A 20,099-nucleotide genomic window follows, 5' to 3' on the forward strand; every position below is an offset into this window, starting at 1 on the left:
TATCGATAATTACCTTAAATGTAAATGGACTAAATGCTCCCACCAAAAGACACAGATGGGCTGAATGGATACAAAAACAAGACCCATATATTTGCTGTCTACAAGAGACCCAGTTCAGACCCTATAGAGACACATACAGACTGAAAGTGAGGGGATGGAAGAAGATATTTCATGCAAATGGAAACCAAAAGAAAGCTGGAGTAGCAATTCTCATATCAGACAAAATAGACTTTAAAATAAAGACTATTAGAAGAGACAAAAAAGGACACTACATAATGATCAAGGGATCAATTGAAGAAGAAGCTATAACAATTGTAAATATTTATGCACCCAACATAGGAGCACCTCGATACATAAGGCAAATACTAACAGCCATAAAAGGGGAAATCGACAGTAACACATTCATAGCAGGGGACTTCAACACCCCACTTTCACCAATGGAGATATCATCCAAAATGAAAATAAATAAGGAGACACAAGCTTTAAATGATACATTAAACAAGATGGACTTAATTGATATTTATAGGACCTTCCATCCAAAAGCAACAGAATACACATTTTTCTCAAGTGCTCATGGAACATTCTCCAGGATAGATCATATCTTGGGTCATAAATCAAGGCTTGGTAAATTTACGAAAATTGAAATTGTATCAAGTATCTTTTATGACCACAACGCTATGAGACTAGATATCAATTACAGGAAAAGATCTGTAAAAAATACAAACACATGGAGGCTAAACAATAACTACTTAATAACGAAGTGATCACTGAAGAAATCAAAGAGGAAATAAAAAAATACCTACAAACAAATAACAATGGAGACACGACGACCCAAAATCTATGGGATGCAGCAAAATAAGTTCTAAGAGAGAAATTTACAGCAATACATTCCTACCTTATGAAACAGGAAACATCTCGAATAAACAACCTAACCTTGCACCTCAAGCAATTAGAGAAAGAAGAACAAAAAAACCCCAAAGCTAGCAGAAGGAAAGAAATCATAAAAATCAGATCAGAAATAAATGAAAAAGAAATGAAGGAAATGACAGCAAAGATCCATAAAACTAAAAGCTGGTTCTTTGAGAAGATAAACAAAATTGATAAACCATTAGCCAGACTAATCAACAAAAAAAGGGAGAAGACTCAAATCAATAGAATTAGAAATGAAAAAGGAGAAGTAACAACTAACACTGCAGAAATACAAAAGATTGTGAGAGATTACTACAAGCAACTCTTTGCCAATAAAATGGACAACCTGGAAGAAATGGACAAATTCTTAGAAATGCACAACCTGCCAAGACTAAATCAGGAATAGAAAATATGAACAGACCAATCACAAGCACTGAAATTGAAACTGTGATTAAAAACCTTCCAACAAACAAAAGCCCAGGACCAGATGGCTTCACAGGCGAATTCTATCAAACATTTAGAGAAGAGCTAACACCTATCCTTCTCAAACTCTTCCAAAATATAGCAGAGGGAGGAACACTCCCAAACTCCTTCTACGAGGCCACCATCACCCTGATACCAAAACCAGACAAGGATGTGACAAAGAAAGAAAACTACAGGCCAATATCACTGATGAACATAGATGCAAAAATCCTCAACAAAATACTAGCAAACAGAATCCAACAGCACATTAAACGGTTCATACACCATGATCAAGTGGGGTTTATTCTAGGAATGCAAGGATTCTTCAATATAAGCAAATCAATCAACATGATACATCATATTAACAAATCGAAGAAGAAAAACCATATGATCATCTCAATAGATGCAGAGAAAGCTTTCGACCAAATTCAACACCCATTTATGATAAAAACCCTGCAGAAAGTAGGCATAGAGGGAACTTTCCTCAACATAGTAAAGGCCATATATGACAAATCCACAGCCAACATCGTCCTCAATGGTGAAAAATTGAAAGCGTTTCCACTAAGATCAGGAACAAGACAGGGTTGCACACTCTCACCACTCTTATTCAACATAGTTTTGGAAGTTTTAGCCACAGCAATCAGAGAAGAACAGGTCATAAATAAATCCAAATTGGAAAAGAAGAAGTAAAGCTGTCACTGTTTGCAGATGACATGATACTATACATAGAGAATCCTAAAGATGCTACCAGAAAACTACTAGAGCTAATCAATGAATCTGGTAAAGTAGCAGGATACAAAATTAATGCACAGAAATCTCTGGCATTCCTATACACTAAGGATGAAAAATCTGAAAGTGAAATCAAGAAAACACTCCCTAGAATAAAATATCTAGGAATAAACCTACCTAAGGAGACAAAAGACCTGTATGCAGAAAATTATAAGACACTGATGAAAGAAATTAAAAATGATACAAATTGATGGAGAGATATACCATGTTCTTGGATTGGAAGATTCAACATTGTGAAAATGACTCTACTACCCAAAGCAATCTACAGATTCAATGCAATCCCTATCAAACTACCACTGGCATTTTTCACAAAAATGGAACAAAAACGTTCACAATTTATATGAAAACACAAAAGACCCCAAATAGCCAAAGCAATCTTGAGAACGAAAAACGGAGCTGGAGGAATCAGGCTCCCTGACTTCAGACTATACCACAAAGCTACAGTAATCAAGACATTATGGTACTGGCACAAAAACAGAAATATAGATCAATGGAACAGGATAGAAAGCCCAGAGATAAACCCACGCACATATGGTCACCTTATCTTTGATAAAGGAGGCAGGAATGTATAGTGGAGAAAGGACAGCCTCTTCAATAAGTGGTGCTGGGAAAACTGGACAGCTGCATGTAAAAGTATGAGCTTAGATCACTCCCTAACACCATACACAAAAATAAGCTCAAAATGGATTAAAGACCTAAATGTAAGGCCAGAAACTATCAAACTCTTAGAGGAAAACATAGGCAGAACACTCTATGACATAAATCACAGCAAGATCCTTTTTGATCCACCTCCTAGAGAAATGGAAATAAAAACAAAAATAAACAAATGGGACCTAATGAAACTTCAAAGCTTTTGCACAGCAACGGAAACCATAAACAAGACCAAAAGACAACCCTCAGAATGGGAGAAAATATTTGCAAATGAAGCAACTGACAAAGGATTAATCTCCAAAATTTATAAGCAGCTCATGCAGCTTAGTAACAAAAAAACAAACAACCCATTCCAAAAATGGGCAGAAAACCTAAACAGACATTTCTCCAAAGAAGATATACAGATTGCCAACAAACACATGAAAGAATGCTCAACATCATTAATCATCAGAGAAATGCAAATCAAAACTACAATGAGATATCATCTCACACCAGTCAGAATGGCCATCATCAAAAAATCTAGATACAATAAATGCTGGAGAGGGTGTGCAGAAAAGGGAACCCTCTTGCACTGCTGGTGGGAATGTAAATTGATACAGCCACTGTGGAGAACAGTATGGAGGTTCCTTAAGAAACTACAAATAGAACTACCATATGACCCAGCAATACCACTACTGGGCATATACCCTGAGAAAGCCATAATTCAAAAAGAGTCATGTACCAAAATGTTCATTGCAGCTCTATTTACAATAGCCCGGAGATGGAAACAACCTAAGTGTCCATCATCGGATGAATGGATAAAGAAGATGTGACACATATATACAATGGAATATTACTCAGCCATAAAAAGAAACGAAATTGAGCTATTTGTAATGAGGTGGATAGACCTAGAGTCTGTCATACAGAGTGAAGTAAGTCAGAAAGAGAAAGACAAATACCGTATGCTAACACATATATATGGAATTTAAGAAAAAAAATGTCATGAAGAACCTAGGGGTAAGACAGGAATAAAGACACAGACCTACTAGAGAATGGACTTGAGGCTATGGGGAGGGGGAAGGGTAAGCTGTGACAAAGCGAGAGAGAGGCATGGACATATATACACTACCAAATGTAAGGCAGATAGCTAGTGGGAAGCAGCCGCATAGCACACGGAGATCAGCTCGGTGCTTTGTGACCGCCTGGAGTGGTGGGATAGGGAGGGTGAGAGGGAGGGAGACGCAAGAGGGAAGAGATATGGGAACATATGTATATGTATAACTGATTCACTTTTTTATAAAGCAGAGACTAACACACCATCGTAAAGCAATTATACTCCAATAAAGATGTAAAAAAAAAAAAGAATAAAATGTCTTTCTAAATTGCCTTCATTTAAGAGTTTAATCAAGATAGAGTCACGAATATGAACTGTAGAAGAAATGATACAAGGTGTGATCTTTTTAATTCAAAGAAGATAATAAAATCACTTATTTTTTCATTAAATTCATATTATTTCACCTACATTAATAGGCATTTCCTAGATCTGATAGGGAAAAAGTAGGTGACCATATAGTTAATCCCACTAGGTGATTGTAAGTAAAGACAAAATATGGGAGACTCCTGTAAGTTAATGATCAGTGAAGAAAGCAGGTTTGCTTAACCACAAAACCAAGCTGGCTTGGTTAGCAACAAAACCATGCAACAGAAGCATGAGAAATGCCCCAATACAATGAAACAATGGTGGCATGAGCCCCACATCCTGCCCAGTGAGCCCAGTAAGTTAATGATTCCTAGGATATGCTCCTCTGGGCACATCAAAAACAAAAATATAAGGAAAGGGTGACACTATATTGCAACCTGAAGTGATTTGTCATTTTTAGCATATGTTACCACCTTTTTGTTCATTTCCATTGCGCCATGACAGTCCTGGCTTGACCATGTAGGGACAACTCCCCCGCCTGACGTGGAGGAGGAGCTGATGATGGAAGTGTGACATCTACTCAAGAATGAGGAAGAAGGTGGTCTTTTCCTCTGATTATAAAAGTGTAGCTCACTAAGTTCTGGGGGTGTGGCACCCTCTTGCCTGCCTGCTTGCAAGCCTTGGAAGAATCCTGTTCTAATAAATCACTTCTTATCTATCACTTTGCCTCTCGCTGAATTCTTTCTGCTTTGAGACATAAAGAACCAGAGGTCTTTGGAGCCCCCTGAAACGCCACCTAGCAGTTTCAGATCCTGGGTATAGAGTAGTAATAGGACACACAAAAAAAATCCCTGCCTTAATGGAGATTACTTCCTCCTTCGATGAAATATAGAAGAGATGAAATTTATAACCCTCAAACCAAAGGAAGGTAGAAAGAATCTAATGATCTACTCATTTTTTGTACTTAGTAGGATATTTTTCTACTTTCTATATTTCTATATTTTTTGTACTTAGTGATATTTTTCCTTCTTCGTCATAGCTGTGCATTCACTTGTCAGGCAATCCCATCTCCCAATTCTATCTCTAATAAGCATCCTAGGAAGGTTTACACATGGAGTATGTAGAGCTCAGCTGCAGAGAGTATTCAGTAACATTCCTCAATAGATGCTCAGTCTATGATAAAAGAAAGTAGGGAAGCCAAGGTTGTGGACAGACATTGTGCCCATTCTGCACAAATCCAAAGGCCAGCTCTCCTTGGAGTTTTCCAAGGAGTTTTCTCCTTTAGTCAAAAAAAACAAAAACAAAAACAACTGAACTGTTGTCTTAACTTCCAGTCATTTCCTAAAACTGATAAACCACATTTCAGCAAACATGAAAGCACAAAACAGAAATATTTAGAAATAATTGCTTATTTGTAAGCTACTAGTATAATGTAAGGGAAATATTTAAAATGTGTTTAATTTCATACATGATTTACATCCAGTAACTACTTAGAGAACACATTCTACTATATTAAAAAATCCATGAAATTTATGGAAGCATCAAATATGTTTTCATTTTGAATTTGGTTAGAATAACATTATTTCTAGAAATAATCTTGTGTTTCATTACTTAGAAGTCAAATAATGCTGTCTTAACTACTCTGTTGGAATTTTAAGAGTGGGAAAAAAGTGCTGGGAATTATTTGGTTATTATCATTTTGCTTTGGTTGCTGAATTGGGTGTGGTTTACTAAAAGAGGGGATTAGAGTAAGAATAGAAAAGACAAAAAAAGATTAATATAAGTTACTGCTTGATGAAAGACTAATGAATATTTGAAAATATCATTTATAATTTATTTCAACTTGGATTTAAGCAATTCATTGGAAATAGTGAGACGTTAATCCGATACATATCTTATATATTTGAAACAAGTTATTTCATTCCTTCACCAAATATTTATTGAGTGTCCAGTAGGTTTCTGGTACATACTGAATACTCATGTAGTGAGACATGGTACCAGATTTCAAGGAAAGTTAAGTGTAAGGGAACAGACAGGCAAGCCAACAACTACAAATTATTCCAGAGAAGTGGAGGTGAGGAACCAGGAGCCTCAGGTGCACAAGGGAAAGCACTGTAATCAAGAGAGGCAAAAAAAAAAAAAAAAAGTATAAAAAGATATTTCCTTAGACTATTATTGTTCAGTTACTAACTCTGTGTAGTATTAGCTAAATGTTATCTAAGATCCATTGCAGTTCTCAAAATCTAAGAAGTCTAAGATAATTGCAATACATTATTTTTAAAAAAAACAACTTAACTTTAAAAGAAATCAGACAAAGCAGAGCAATTATTATTTTTTTCACAGTATTATACAATTAACCTTTCATGAGTAATTAAATATTTCATTTTTTAGCATGAGAATTATTCAGGGGGAAATTTCTGAAATCTGCTTGTGGTAAATGCTGGCTGAAAAGATAATGAATTAATAGGAGACACAATAAAATTAAGAGATTCATTGTGCCATTGGCAAGACACATTGTGGTTACAGATTTTTATATTGTGATCTGGTTAGGAAATATTGTACTTTTTTTTCCTAGTTAATATATTGTTTTCTTTGAGAATATTTTCATTTTCCTTAGACCATATTTTGAAGAGAATTAAAGACAAATAACTATTTTGAAATATGACATCCTAAGAAGGATAAAGTTCATTTTATTTTTACCCCATTGACTACTATAAGAGCAAACACAATACAACTGGACAGAAAGAATGAGAGTCAAGTCATCTCTGTTCAACTCATCATAATTTTGAAGGACAAGCAATATAGGGGCTTTTGTTTTAGTCCCTGTGAATTACAGAGACAAGTAGAATTAGGGTCGCTTCCCTAAAAAGCAGATAATCACTTGAGAGAAGAAGATAAGTGTAGAAGTTACTGATACAAGACAATATATGATTACCGAAAGACACTGTCGGGGGAAGAGAGGTTTAACCATGTATCACGGAAAATTTGCTGGTGAATAAGGCATTCTGGCCAGACCTTAAAAGATGGGTGGAGTTTTGTCAGAGATAATGAGAAGAGAGAAGAATTGGAAAGAGCTAGAGCAGAAGGAGCTGTGTGTGTGTCATGAGCTATTATTTATGGATGCATTATCAAGTAATTGTTTTGAAATGAATAATGAAACATGGAATTATAACTTGAGATAAGTCTAGAAATTTAGGTTAGTAGAGGAAAGATTATTGATAATGTAGATTCTAGTATTCCCTTTTCTTCTGACTTTTGAAGATAAGCAGATTATCATTGGTGGCATCTATGTTCCCTTCCAGTTTTATCAGTGTTCTTCTGAAGTGTAGTAATTGGACTTTGGTTTCTACACTTCCCAGTTTTTTGTCCCATTGCCTGATATATATATATATATATAACCCATATATATATATGGGTTACTGCAAGGAGTTATAGGGGAACTAGGAACCATGGGGCTATTTTATTCACAACACCATAGTCACCTTGGTCCCAGAAATTTAGCGACTGGAATATGTCAGAATGTCAAGGATGACAGGAAAAGTTATTTATTGTTCTTCAGGGTATATTAACAACTCTAATGACCCAGTTTTTTTTTTTTTTCTTTCAATCTTTTCAGAAGAGGGTGTATTTTCCTCTTGTTATCTTTTCTGTGTGGATCTCACTTCAGTATTTCCTGATTTCATTTTTTACCATCTATGATGGTACACCACTATTGGGAGATCTTACATCAGATCACCTCTGGATAGCTGAACTTTTTTTTATTAACAGTGAATCCATGATTGCATGGATTCAATGAATCCATTAAGTGCATACTGCAATTAATCCTACCCTGTGCCCATCTAGTTACAAAATACATCTGATTGTCTGCGAAAAGAAAACTGTTGACAAAAACTTTCACACAAGAACTAGCAATCACAGTGGGAGTCTGGTGAGTGACTCCAGTGATGAGTGGAGAAGATGCTCAAGCCCTTACCTGTGACACTGACTCTGGGCAAATCACTTCTCACTTCTAATCTTCAGTTTTGTTAGCTGCCTTGTGTGAATCATGGTGCCTTTCTCTTCCAGTCAGATTCAGGGAAATCTCATCCAGTTTTTCTCAAAGATGTGTAAAATGGTTGAAATCTTCCTTGGGGATTAACACCATATAAAGACAGCAGTGTGTAGTTGTTTGATGAGGAAATGGGGCAAAGTTATCTCATCCTAGTCTGCCCATCGACTAGCTATTGGACTTTCAACAAATCACTTTACGTTTCTCTTTCCCCATCTGTAAAATGAGTACGTTTTACAGATGTACTTAATATGTTCCTTAATATCTTGCCTATCTCTGATGTTCCTTAATATCTTGCCTATCTCTAAAACTATGATTTTAAATGTATATTAGTAATCATTTTTTTTAAATACTTAAACATCTAATGATCTCTCTGCTCCTGAAATTCTTCAGGTATCAGACACATATTTTTGATATGTGCAATAAGGAAACGTTTCATGGCCACATGACTGAAATAATCGCGTTATTCTGATAATCAAATGAAGACATAAATCCACCTACTTGCAAGTAAACTAGGATGGGGATGTTCTGCAAGAATTTAAAAATAGGCTGACTTTAATCTCACAGATTGGAGGTTCTGAATGTGACTGAAAACGTAATGATACTGAACTCTGTCTGCCTCATCCTCAAAGCTGACAATCTTAAAATGTTCTAAAACATGCTGGTTTTACTCTGCTCTCTTAACAGAAAACTTTTGCAATTAAAAATCATTCGCTTATAACTGATAAAAAGATTTGAGTGGCCATAGAATTTTCAGTGTGCCTCAAGGTGCTATTTATGATAAGGCTAACTTGGAATGTGCTTTAGGAGACTATCTTTATATTAGGTCTTATGGGTGAGTGCACCGTGTCCCTATGATTTATGGTAACTCAGCTCTGCCTGGAGAGAACATGGGTCTTCTGAGGAGCTGCAGTCTTATTTTGGAGAATCAGTTTGGGGTTGCTAATTAGAAATTGTCAAAATGTGTTGTTTCAGTCCCATGAGAACTTACCAGGCTTACTTTATCAAACCAGCAGTAAATAGGGTAACACCTCTGATTCATTCACACCTGCTCATAATTTTCCAACTAGGTTTTAACTTGACTGAAGATGTAGTTTGACTATGAGTGATGTTCTTGGTCAAAGTGTCCATCAGGGTAATTATAGATGGTTGAATAAATTCATTATAAAAATATCAGATGGTGTTAAACCTGAGACAACTCATTCATCAAGTATTTGAAACTTACTAAATCTCTGAACAACTTATACTTTAGTACAAGGGTCTGTAAAGGGCCAGAATAAAAAGAAATATTTTTGTTTTCTTGGGCTATATGGTTTCTGTCACAACTATTCAATTCTTTATTATTGGCCTGAAACAAGCATAGACAATATGTAAAGAGTTGGTGTGGTTTTGTAACAATAAAACATTATTTTGAAAAATAGGCCGTAGGCCAGATTGGGCTCATGGGCTGTAGTTTGCTCTAGTAGTTTGCCTTTACTATAGATACTAAGAGTCACATATGACATGCATATAAATCAAATAAAGAAGAAAAGCTAAGACAGGCACAGAAAATAAGAAGACAATATAAATGAGAAATGTTATAGGAATTCAGAAGTGCAAGATTTCTGTGGATGGAAGAGATTCCTGAGATGATATAATTTACAGAAAAATGGTGCAAACTGTAAATACAATTTCTATTTCTATAAATTTCCTTTACCTGATTTCATGATGAGTACCTTGACCATGATCCTGTTAGTTTCTTTCTTTTTTTTTTTTTTTTTTTTGCGGTACGCGGGCCTCTCACTGTTGTGGCCTCTCCCATTGCGGAGCACAGTCTCCAGACGTGCAGGTTCAGTGGCCGTGGCTCACGGGCCCAGCCGCTCTGCGGCATGTGGGACCTTCCCGGACCGGGGCACAAACCCGTGTCCCCTGCATCGGCAGGCGGACTCTCAACCACTGCGCCACCAGGGAAGCCCCTGTTAGTTTCTTTTATAATTCTTTATTTTTGCTGCATTATACTGTAGTATAATTTATGTGTGGTCTGGAATGGGAGTAACTATTTGATGGCTATATTAGATAGTTCTCTGTATTAGGATCAATCATGAAATCATAAAAAAATGACTCTTACATAAAACGCTTTTCACAGATCCATCATAAACTAAATTGATAAGCCTATTATACTCAAAAAATGGCAAGTTAAAATGGCTCAACTTGGGAAATAGGGATGAATAGATTCCTAATCCATTTATTTACTGCTTTCAGCTCTGGAAAGGATTTCATCACATTCTGTCTCAACACACAGGTGTAATTCATAGTTGAATGAAAACAACTATCATGTTGTGGAAAAGAATACCTTTCTCAGCAACTGAGTCACTTGCATCAAGTATTTGTCTGCCTACTAAGCCCAGTTATTCGTATCTACCACATTGAAATCATATTTTACTGTCAAAATAATAGGTTAAAACGCTTCAAGAAATCAATTATATTACTGAACTATTCCATTGGAGCAATGCATTAGAAATTATATAAATACTCTTTATTGGCACTATTTATGCCTTTAAGAAAATTTTATCCCATCCATTATTTACAATGCTTATCTGAGTGCCTTGCCTGCTTGTTATTGGCTTGTTTTGCTTTGGAAAAGCAAAGTCTTTTGCTTACTGCCAATTTCTCCAAAGAGTACACTGAAAACGATGACTGCTCTATGGCTGTGATTTGACTGTACTTACAATTTGCACTATTTTCTTTAATACAGAACCAAGATGAGATATTTTGTTATCTTCCAACTGTTTTCTGTGGTTAAAGCAGTGCATACACAGGCACTCAGGTGCAAACCTTTATTCATGTCATAGCACCCTTCTTTGCATCACTGCTCCATCAGCTTTTATTCCAATAAAACTGTGTATAGCTACATAAAGGCTTCAAATAATAAATGTATACTCATATGTGCCAAGAATAGATTCATACACTGCAGTTTTAGCAAAATGTAAATTTAAATATCTGCAATTCTGTACACAAGATAGTACTTGCATTTCCCATTTAAAGCACTTAATATTTGATGGTCAAAAATATCATTTGATTAAGGATTATGACAATAGTTCATTTTGTTTCTCTGCAAGGACAACAACTTTGTTGTTATTTCATAAACTACTGTGCAAGCAATTGACTAATTTTTGTCATAAAGAAAACAACTTTAAATGATGCCTTCATAGATTCGTTATCTTCTCTACTTTTAGTGACTGTATATATCAAAATCATCCTGGACAGGATTATTCTACACTTGTTCGGGAAAATCTATTGACACAATGGAGAGCTTACTATGCTTTATTTGAAAATGTCAGGAAAATAATCTATGGCTTCAAGGCTTTGGCCAAATTTTTAACAGACAAGACAGTGGTAACTAGGGGCACAATGGTTGCCTTTACCAACAAAAGTCTAATTTTCAGAAATCTGTATTGTATTTCTCATTCACTTTCTGTTTTGGACATCTGTATAAAGCCACGCCACTTGGAGATTTACAGTTTTGAACACACAGAGATGATGTTCTATTATCAGATTAATAGAATTTGTTAGCTTTTATCATGCTTTTGCTATTTTTGTGCTCTGAAGTATTATTTTTGAGTACCAGAGCTCTATTACAATTCAGGATATAAGATAAGAAAAACAACAAAAGTGCCAATTTAGGAAACAAAAACAATAGTACTTAAAAGATGGGAAAATACTTTGGTTGAGATAAGGAGCAACCTGTAAACTGAAAGTTATGTAAAAGAAACTGCCCAAGTGGTCCTTGATAAAAACAAGTGCTGTTTTTAAGCTTATGATGGTATTTTGGTGAAAATCTGACTCTTACATATAATAAAATTTGTGAAATAATTGTGGACAAATTACTTCATCATTTTTTCCTCCAAAACAAGAAGGTGCTTATAGATCTCTTATAAAAATGTTTATTATTCATCTTATTATTATTTATTATATATCTATTTTTATTTTATATTTCATTGTATGTAAAATATATTTTTTTATATTTTATAATACATATAATATTATAGATATAAATATAAAATATTGAAAGTCTACCAGTAGCCCACAAAACACACTGTGGAAATTCCTGCCTTACAGCCTTCATCAAATCCCAAAACCTAAAAGATTTCAGAAGCTCAAACTACTCATGTCTCTTGCCTATAGCAAAACTTCCACTCTCTTGACTAACCAGGTGGAAGGCAGATGGAAGTCCTTAATATTCCCTCTTTCAGGCTCTCAAAGGAGAAAAAGGAAAGAAAAAGAAAACCAGTATATTGACTAAAATCATAACCTGAGACAGGTGGAAATGCACAAGGCCTGGAGGCACAAGGTTATACAGTGAGGAAGTTTAAGTCCACTTTTCTACCCTGTGTCTGGTCTCCTTGCACTTCCTACTGTCCTCTGAAGTCACTTTCATTTCAGCTGGGCAGGGCTTTGGGAAAGAAAGGAAAGGTTTGAATAGTAAATAACAATGCTCACATTTCTCCCTGGGTAACACTCTCATTGTTTTCTCATATAATTTGGACAATTCTACAGTGAGCATTAACCACAGAACTTCTAACAAAAAATTTAGCAAAATTGTAATGAAATAATTAAGTGACAAGGATCAGTCCCTGTCTCATCAGCTGAAATTAGACACTTTCCCTGTCTGGTCCATGGTGTGAGAGCTGACTGTTCTTGCCAGTGCATACTGAGAAGGAATGCTGACTTTGATAATCAAGGTAAGTTTGATTAAATGATTTCACTCAGTTACAATTTCTTCAATCAAACAATGCATAATACATAGATTATATTTTGCCAAGAAGAATCCTTAAATTGACAAATTGCAATAAATTCTAAGATTCATGATTTGTATTTGTCCATTCACTGTGAATACCCTTGATTGAATTTCAATATTTTTATAAAGCCTCACTGTGCTTCCAACAGTAAAAAGGCCAAAATATTTAATTTTAATTCTAAACTGAATAAAGAAACTATAACAGGCAGTTTGTTTATTTTGAAAAGGATTTTGTTTTAAAGCTAACTTGAAACAATAAAATTAGTAATGTATCTGAACAACATATGTAGTTTATGCTATATTATTGAATTTGCAGATGGACAATTGGTTTAAATTGACAATTAGATCTAAATTGCATGATGGATGTTCTGTTATATAAAGTCCTTGACTCTCAAGTACTATTTGTATGTGTAAGAAATATAGCTTCCCATAGTTGAATATCATAACTAGAAGATTGAATATCTCCTTCCTTGTGCATTCTTAACCCCCTACATTAAAATTCTATCTATAGGAGACAGATATAATGTTATCTTTCCATGAAGATATATCTATAACAGCATATCTACCTGCAAACTGTGAACTTTTAAATTTCCATAATACTCATCATCATTTAATCAGTGCTTATTCTGCTCCAAGTACCGTGCTAAGGATTTACATGGGTCGTTCCAAATTCTTAACCAGCCTAGTAAAATGGTCACCATTAATACTCCACAGGTAAAGGTACTGAGTCAGAGAAAGGAAAAATAACATGTCCAAATTCACACAGAAAACAAGCATCTAAGATTATTCTTTAAATCAGTGTTTGTCTGATTTCAAAGTATGTCAGGTTGTGTCACACATATTGACATGTGCCACGTGGGCACTTGTATTGTGGTATAATTGTTTCTACATGTATTTTATCTCCCCTATTGGACTAAGTTCTAGAAAGCTTTAAGTAAGTTTTCTTTGTCTCCCTCAGATCTAGCCATGTGAATTACCTGGAGAGCTAGTTAAAATGCAGATTCTGATTCAGTAAATCTGAGGTTGGCCCTGATAATCTGCATTTCTAACAAGCTCCTAGGTGATGCAGATGTTTCTTATTCCTGGGAAACATGTTGAGCTGCAAAGCCTTACAGACTTAGTAACACAGATATTCACATAAATATTCACTCAATATATGTATTTGGATGCAAGAATGTACAACTTCATGAATGAACAAATAGCTTTCTCAGAGTTAACTAGGCAAATTCCCAACATGTGAGTAACTAAGAAAATTTCCATGGGCAACTGACTACAAGTACTTCTTATCTTGGTGAAGGTGGGAAGTCACCAGAATACTCCCTCTGCACATTTGCAAAATGCCTAGGCAACCTCTGGGGTAGGCTTCCTACCAAATGTAAATTCTGCAATGTACCCTTCTGGGTCTTTGGTCAAATACCTTGTGCCTGTAATGTTACCCTTCTCTGTGCTCACCAGTGATCAACTCCTGCATTTTTTCCTATACAAACTTCCTCTAATAAATACTTCCTAAACCTTCCTCAGATCACATAACTGTCATTCAATTTGCCAGGCACATACTTGCATCAGTTCTACTATTTGTTTTTAAATAAATATTTATTAAGTAGCTATTACGTGCCAGGCTTTATACCGGCTATTGATACCTGCTTCTATATCAATAAAAAGTTTCATTGCACTTATTTGATTATTGTCATTCTTATTTAGATTTTAAGCCTACTGAAGACAAAGATTATGACTCTATTATCTCTGTAACCCTTGTACTATTAGAGTGCCTTGGACACAAAAATTCACACTTACTAAATAAAGCATGAGTTAATTCTTCAAAATGCAGTTATCCCAGATATGACCTACCAAACATTTCAAGAAGAGTTAACACCTATCATTCTCAAACGATTCCAAAAAATTGCAGAGGAAGGAACTCTTCTGAACTAATTCTATGAGGCCAGCATCACCCTGATACCAAAACCAGACAAATATATCACAAAAAAAGAAAATTACAGGCCAATATCACTGATGAACATGAATGCAAAAATCCTCAACAAAATATTAGCAAACAGAATCCAACAATACATTGCAAGGCTCATATTCTACAAGGAATCAGAGTTTCTAAAGAAGAGAAATGAAGAGACTCTAATGAAATAATTTTCATTTTGATTGCACATTTATAGAGCTATATCTATTAGGAAGCCTTTGACTGCAAATAACAAGATGCCCAGCCAAAAGTGGCTTAGAAAATTAGGTCATTTATTATTTCAAATAATATTCCTAGAAGCAAATGTCAATCCCAGAGTTGGTTTCCATCAGCTCAGAAGTGTAATCCATGAGTCATGTTTCTATTGTTACATCAGCAACCCTAATCATGGCCATGACTCCTCTCTAATTGTCACAGGATGGTTGCTCCATGAGATATAAGAAACATGGCAACATCTGGGAAGATGAAAAGAGGCATTTTTCTATGTTTCTTTTAGGAGAAAAACTTATTTTCAAGAAAAATCACAAGTGAACTTTCCTTATGATCCCCTTTTCCAGAATGAGGTCAGTATAAAATAGGCTATGAAAACAAACAAAAGCAACAATCCTGAATTTGGGGCTCTACAGAGATAGATAGGTTCTAGCAGAAGATATGGTAGTGGGCCTGACCTAATGGAAGGCCACATATTTCAGAGCACATACAATTATTCATCTTGAGGGCTACCAAAACTCAAATATTGTCATCAGTAATGTTCAAGACATGTGTTAAACTTTAACCAACTCAAATGCAGACTTCTTTTTTCTGTTTTTTAAAAAAAGATTCTTTTTTTTTATTTAATAGATCTTTATTGGAATATAATTGCTTCACAATACTGTGTTAGTTTGTGTTGTACACCAAAGTGAATCAGCCATATACATACATATGTCCCCATATATGCTCCCTCTTGAGCTTCCCTCCCATACTCTCTATCCCACCCCTCTAGGTCATCGCAAAGCACTGAGCTGATCTCCCTGTGCTATGCTGCTGCTTCCCACCAGCCAACTATTTTACATTCAGTAGTGTACATATGTCAATGCTACTCTCACTTCACCCCAGCTTCCCCCTCCCACTCCATGTCCTCAGGTCCATTCTCTATGTCTATGTCTTTATTCGTGCCCTGCAACAAGGTTCATCAGTACCATTTTTTTCTTTTAGATTCCATATATATGCATTAGCATACGATATTTGTTTTTCTCTTTCTGATTTACTTCACTCTGTATGACAGACTCTAGGTCCACCCACCTCACTACAAATAACTCAATTTCATTTCTTTTTATAGCTGAGAAATATTCCATTGTATATATGTGCCACATTTTCTTTATCCATTCATCTGTGAATGGACATTTAGGTTGGTTCCATGTCCTGGCTATTGTAAATAGTGCTGCAATGAACTTTGTGGTACATATCTCCTTTTTGAGTTATGGTTTTTCAGGGTATATGCTCAGTAGTGGAATTGCTGGGTCATATGGTAGTTGTATTTTTAGTTTTTTAAGGAACCTCCATACTATTTTCCATAGTGGTTGTATATCAATTTACATTCCCACCAACATGGCAGGAGGATTCCCTTTTCATCACACCCCTTCCAGCATTTATTGTTTCTGTATTTTTTGATAATGGCCATTCTGACCGGCGTGAGGTTATACCTCATTGTAGATTTGATTTGCATTTCTTTAATAATCAGTGATGTTGAGCATCTTTTCATGTGCCTCTTGGCCATCTGTATGTCTTCCGTGGTGAAATGTCTATTTAGGTCTTCTGCCCATTTTTAATTGGATTGTTTGTTTTTTTGATATTGAGCTCCATAAGCTGTTTGTATATTTTGGAGGTTAATCCTTTGTCCGCTGTTTCATTTGCAAATATTTTCTCCCATTCTGAGGGTTGTCTTTTCACCTTGTTTATGGTTTCCTTTGCTGTGTAAAAGCTTTAAAATTTCATTAGGCCCTATTTGTTTATTTTTGTTTTTATTTTCATTACTCTAGGAAGTGGGTCAAAAAAGATCTTGCTGTGGTTTATCTCAAAGAATGTTTTTCCTATGTTTTCCTCTAAGAGTTTTATAGTGTCTGGCCTTCCTTACATCTAAGTCTTTAATCCATTTGGAGTTTAGTTTCTGTATGGTGTTAGGGAGTGTTCTAATTTCATTCTTTTACATGTAGCTGTCCAGTTTTCCCAGCACCACTTATTGAAGAAGCTGTCTTTTCTCCATTGTATGTTCTTGCCTTCTTTATGATAAATTAGGTGACCATATGTGTGTGGGTTTATCTCTGGGCGTTCTATCCTATACCATTGATCTATATTTCTGTTTTTGTGCCAGTACCATACTGTCTTGATAACTGTAGCTTTGTGATATAGTTTGAAGTTGGGGAGGCTGATTCCTCCAGCTCCATTTTTCTTTCTCAAGATTGCTTTAGCTATTTGGGCTCATTTGTGTCTCCATACAAATTTAAGATTCGTAATCTGACAGGGATTGCATTGAGTCTGTAGATTCCTTCGGGTAGTACAGTAATTTTCACAATATTGATTCTTCCAACCCAGGAACATGGTATATCTGTCCATCTGTTTGTGTCATCTTTGATTTCTTTCATCCGTGTCTTATAGTTTTCTGAGTACAGGTCTTTTACCTCCTTAGGTAGATGTACTCCTAGGTATTTTATTCTTTTTGTTGCAGTGGTGAATGGGATTGTTTCCTTAATTTCTCTTTCTGATCTTTCCTTGTTGGTGTACAGGAATGCCAGAGATTTCTGTGCATTAATTTTCTATCCTGCAACCTTACCAAATTCATTGATTAGTTCAAGTAGTTTTCTGGTGGCATCTTTAGGATTTTCTATGTATAGTATGTCATCGGCAAACAGTGACAGTTTTACTTCTTCTTTTACAATTTGTATTACTTTTACTTCTTTTTCTTCTCTGCTTGCCGTGGCTAGGGTTTCCAAAACAATGTTGAATAATAGTGGTGAGAGTGAACATCCTCATCATCTTCCTGATCTTAGTAGAAATACTTTCAGGTTTTCACCATTGAGTATGATGTTCGCTGTGGGTTTGTCATATATGGCCTTTACTATATTGAGGTAGGTTCCCTCTATGCCCATTTCTGGGGAGTTTTTGTCATAAATGGGTGTTGAATTTTGTCAAAAACTTTTTCTGCATCTACTGAGATGATCATATAGCTTTTATTCCCTAATTTGTTAATGTGTTGTATCACATTGATTGATTTGTATATATTGAAGAATCCTTGCATCCCTAGGATAAATCCCACTTGATCATGGTGCATGATTCTTTTAATGTGCTGTTGGATTGTTTGCTAGTAATTTGTTGAGGATTTTTGCATCTATGTTCATCAGTGATATTGGTCTATAATTTTCATTTTTTGTGATAACTTTTTCTGGTTTTGGTATCGGGGTGATGGTGGCTTTGCAGAATGAATTTGGGAGTATTTTTCCCTCTGAAATTTTTTAGAAGAGTTTGAGAAGGATTGGTGTTAGCTTTTCTCTAAATGTTTGATAGAATTTGCCTGTGAAGCCATCTAGTCCTGGACTTTTGTTTGTTGGAAGATTTTTAATTACGGTTTCAATTTCATTACTTGTGATAGGTCTGTTTATTTTTTTGAATTCTTCCTGGTTCAGTCTTGGAAAATTGTACCTTTCCAACAATTTGTCCATATCTTCACCGCTGTCCATTTTATTGGCATATCATTGTGGTATTCTCTTATAATTCTTTGTATGTCTGCAGTGCCAGTTGTGATTTCTCCTTTTACATTTCTAATTTTATTGATTTGCATCCTATCCCTTTTTTTCTTCATGAATCTGACTAAGGGTTTATCAAGGCATAATACATCATGATCACATGAGTTTGTACCAGGGATGCAAAGTTGGTTCAACATTAGAAAATCAATCAATGAAATGTATCATATTAGCAGAGTAAAGAAAAAAAGAAAATATAGAATTATCTAAATAAATGTTGAAAAAGGATTTGACAAAATTCAATACCTATTTATGACCCAAAAAAACAGCTAGAAAATAACAAATGGACATTCAAGAGAACCCTACAGATTGCATTTTACTTAGTGATAAAAATGTATGCCTTCTCTCTAAGATTTTAAGAAGGCAAGATTGTCTAATTTATTAAACATAGTATTGTAGGTCCTAACCAATACAATTGAAACTCATAAATGAACTCTGCAAAGTCACCACATCCAAGGTCAATACAAAAATCAACAGTGTTTTTATAGTTTAGTCACAAACAACTGGAAAATGACATTCAAAAATAATTTATTTTATAATACAATTATTATAAAAACATAAATTAAAATAAAATTATTAAGAAACATAAATTACTTAGGAATACACTTAACAAGAGACTTGCAAAATCTCTACACAAAAACTAAGCAACTTTACTGAGAGAAAATAAAGATAACCTAAAAGAAAAAGAAAGATACACCTGCTAATAGATTGGAATACATTATAATGTTAGAAAGTTGTTTCATAAATTATTTTATTTGATGTGCTCCTCTTTTTACCCCATGCACTATGAGTGTTATCCTCCTCACCTATAGTGTCAACTACTACCACATTCTGAAAATTTCCATAACAAGACCTTTTACTAGACACTTTCTTCTGAGGTCCAGACTGTTTACCACATGGCCTAATGGATCTCTTCATAGCTGGTCAAGAAATTTTCTCTGAGGAGGTGAGATTTATATGTTATTTACTCTGCGATTGCTATTTTTGATGAAAGTTAGATCTAGTTAATCAGATGTCACAGGTGTTGACCTTAAACAAACAGACTGCCAGTTACTTCTCCAGCAGAAATGTGTTTATTTGGGATTGGCAAAGAATTGCAGGTTGGGGTCTGAAACCATGGCAAGCCATGTGCAAGTCCCATGCAACAAGGAGATAACTCTTTTAAAGAGGGGTAAAGGAGGTTGGGAAGGCTATAGTAAACAAAGAGTCCATTAGAGGAATTGAGAGTTGGAAATATAGTGGCTTTTCATTGGCTGAGGTCTTGTAGGTAAGAAGAAGAAATCTTTCATCTTCCTGTTGGGTTTTACTCTTGTTGTAGG

This window comes from Grampus griseus, assembly GCF_964374135.1.
Source record: "Grampus griseus genome assembly, chromosome: 15".
NCBI lineage: Eukaryota > Metazoa > Chordata > Mammalia > Artiodactyla > Delphinidae > Grampus > Grampus griseus.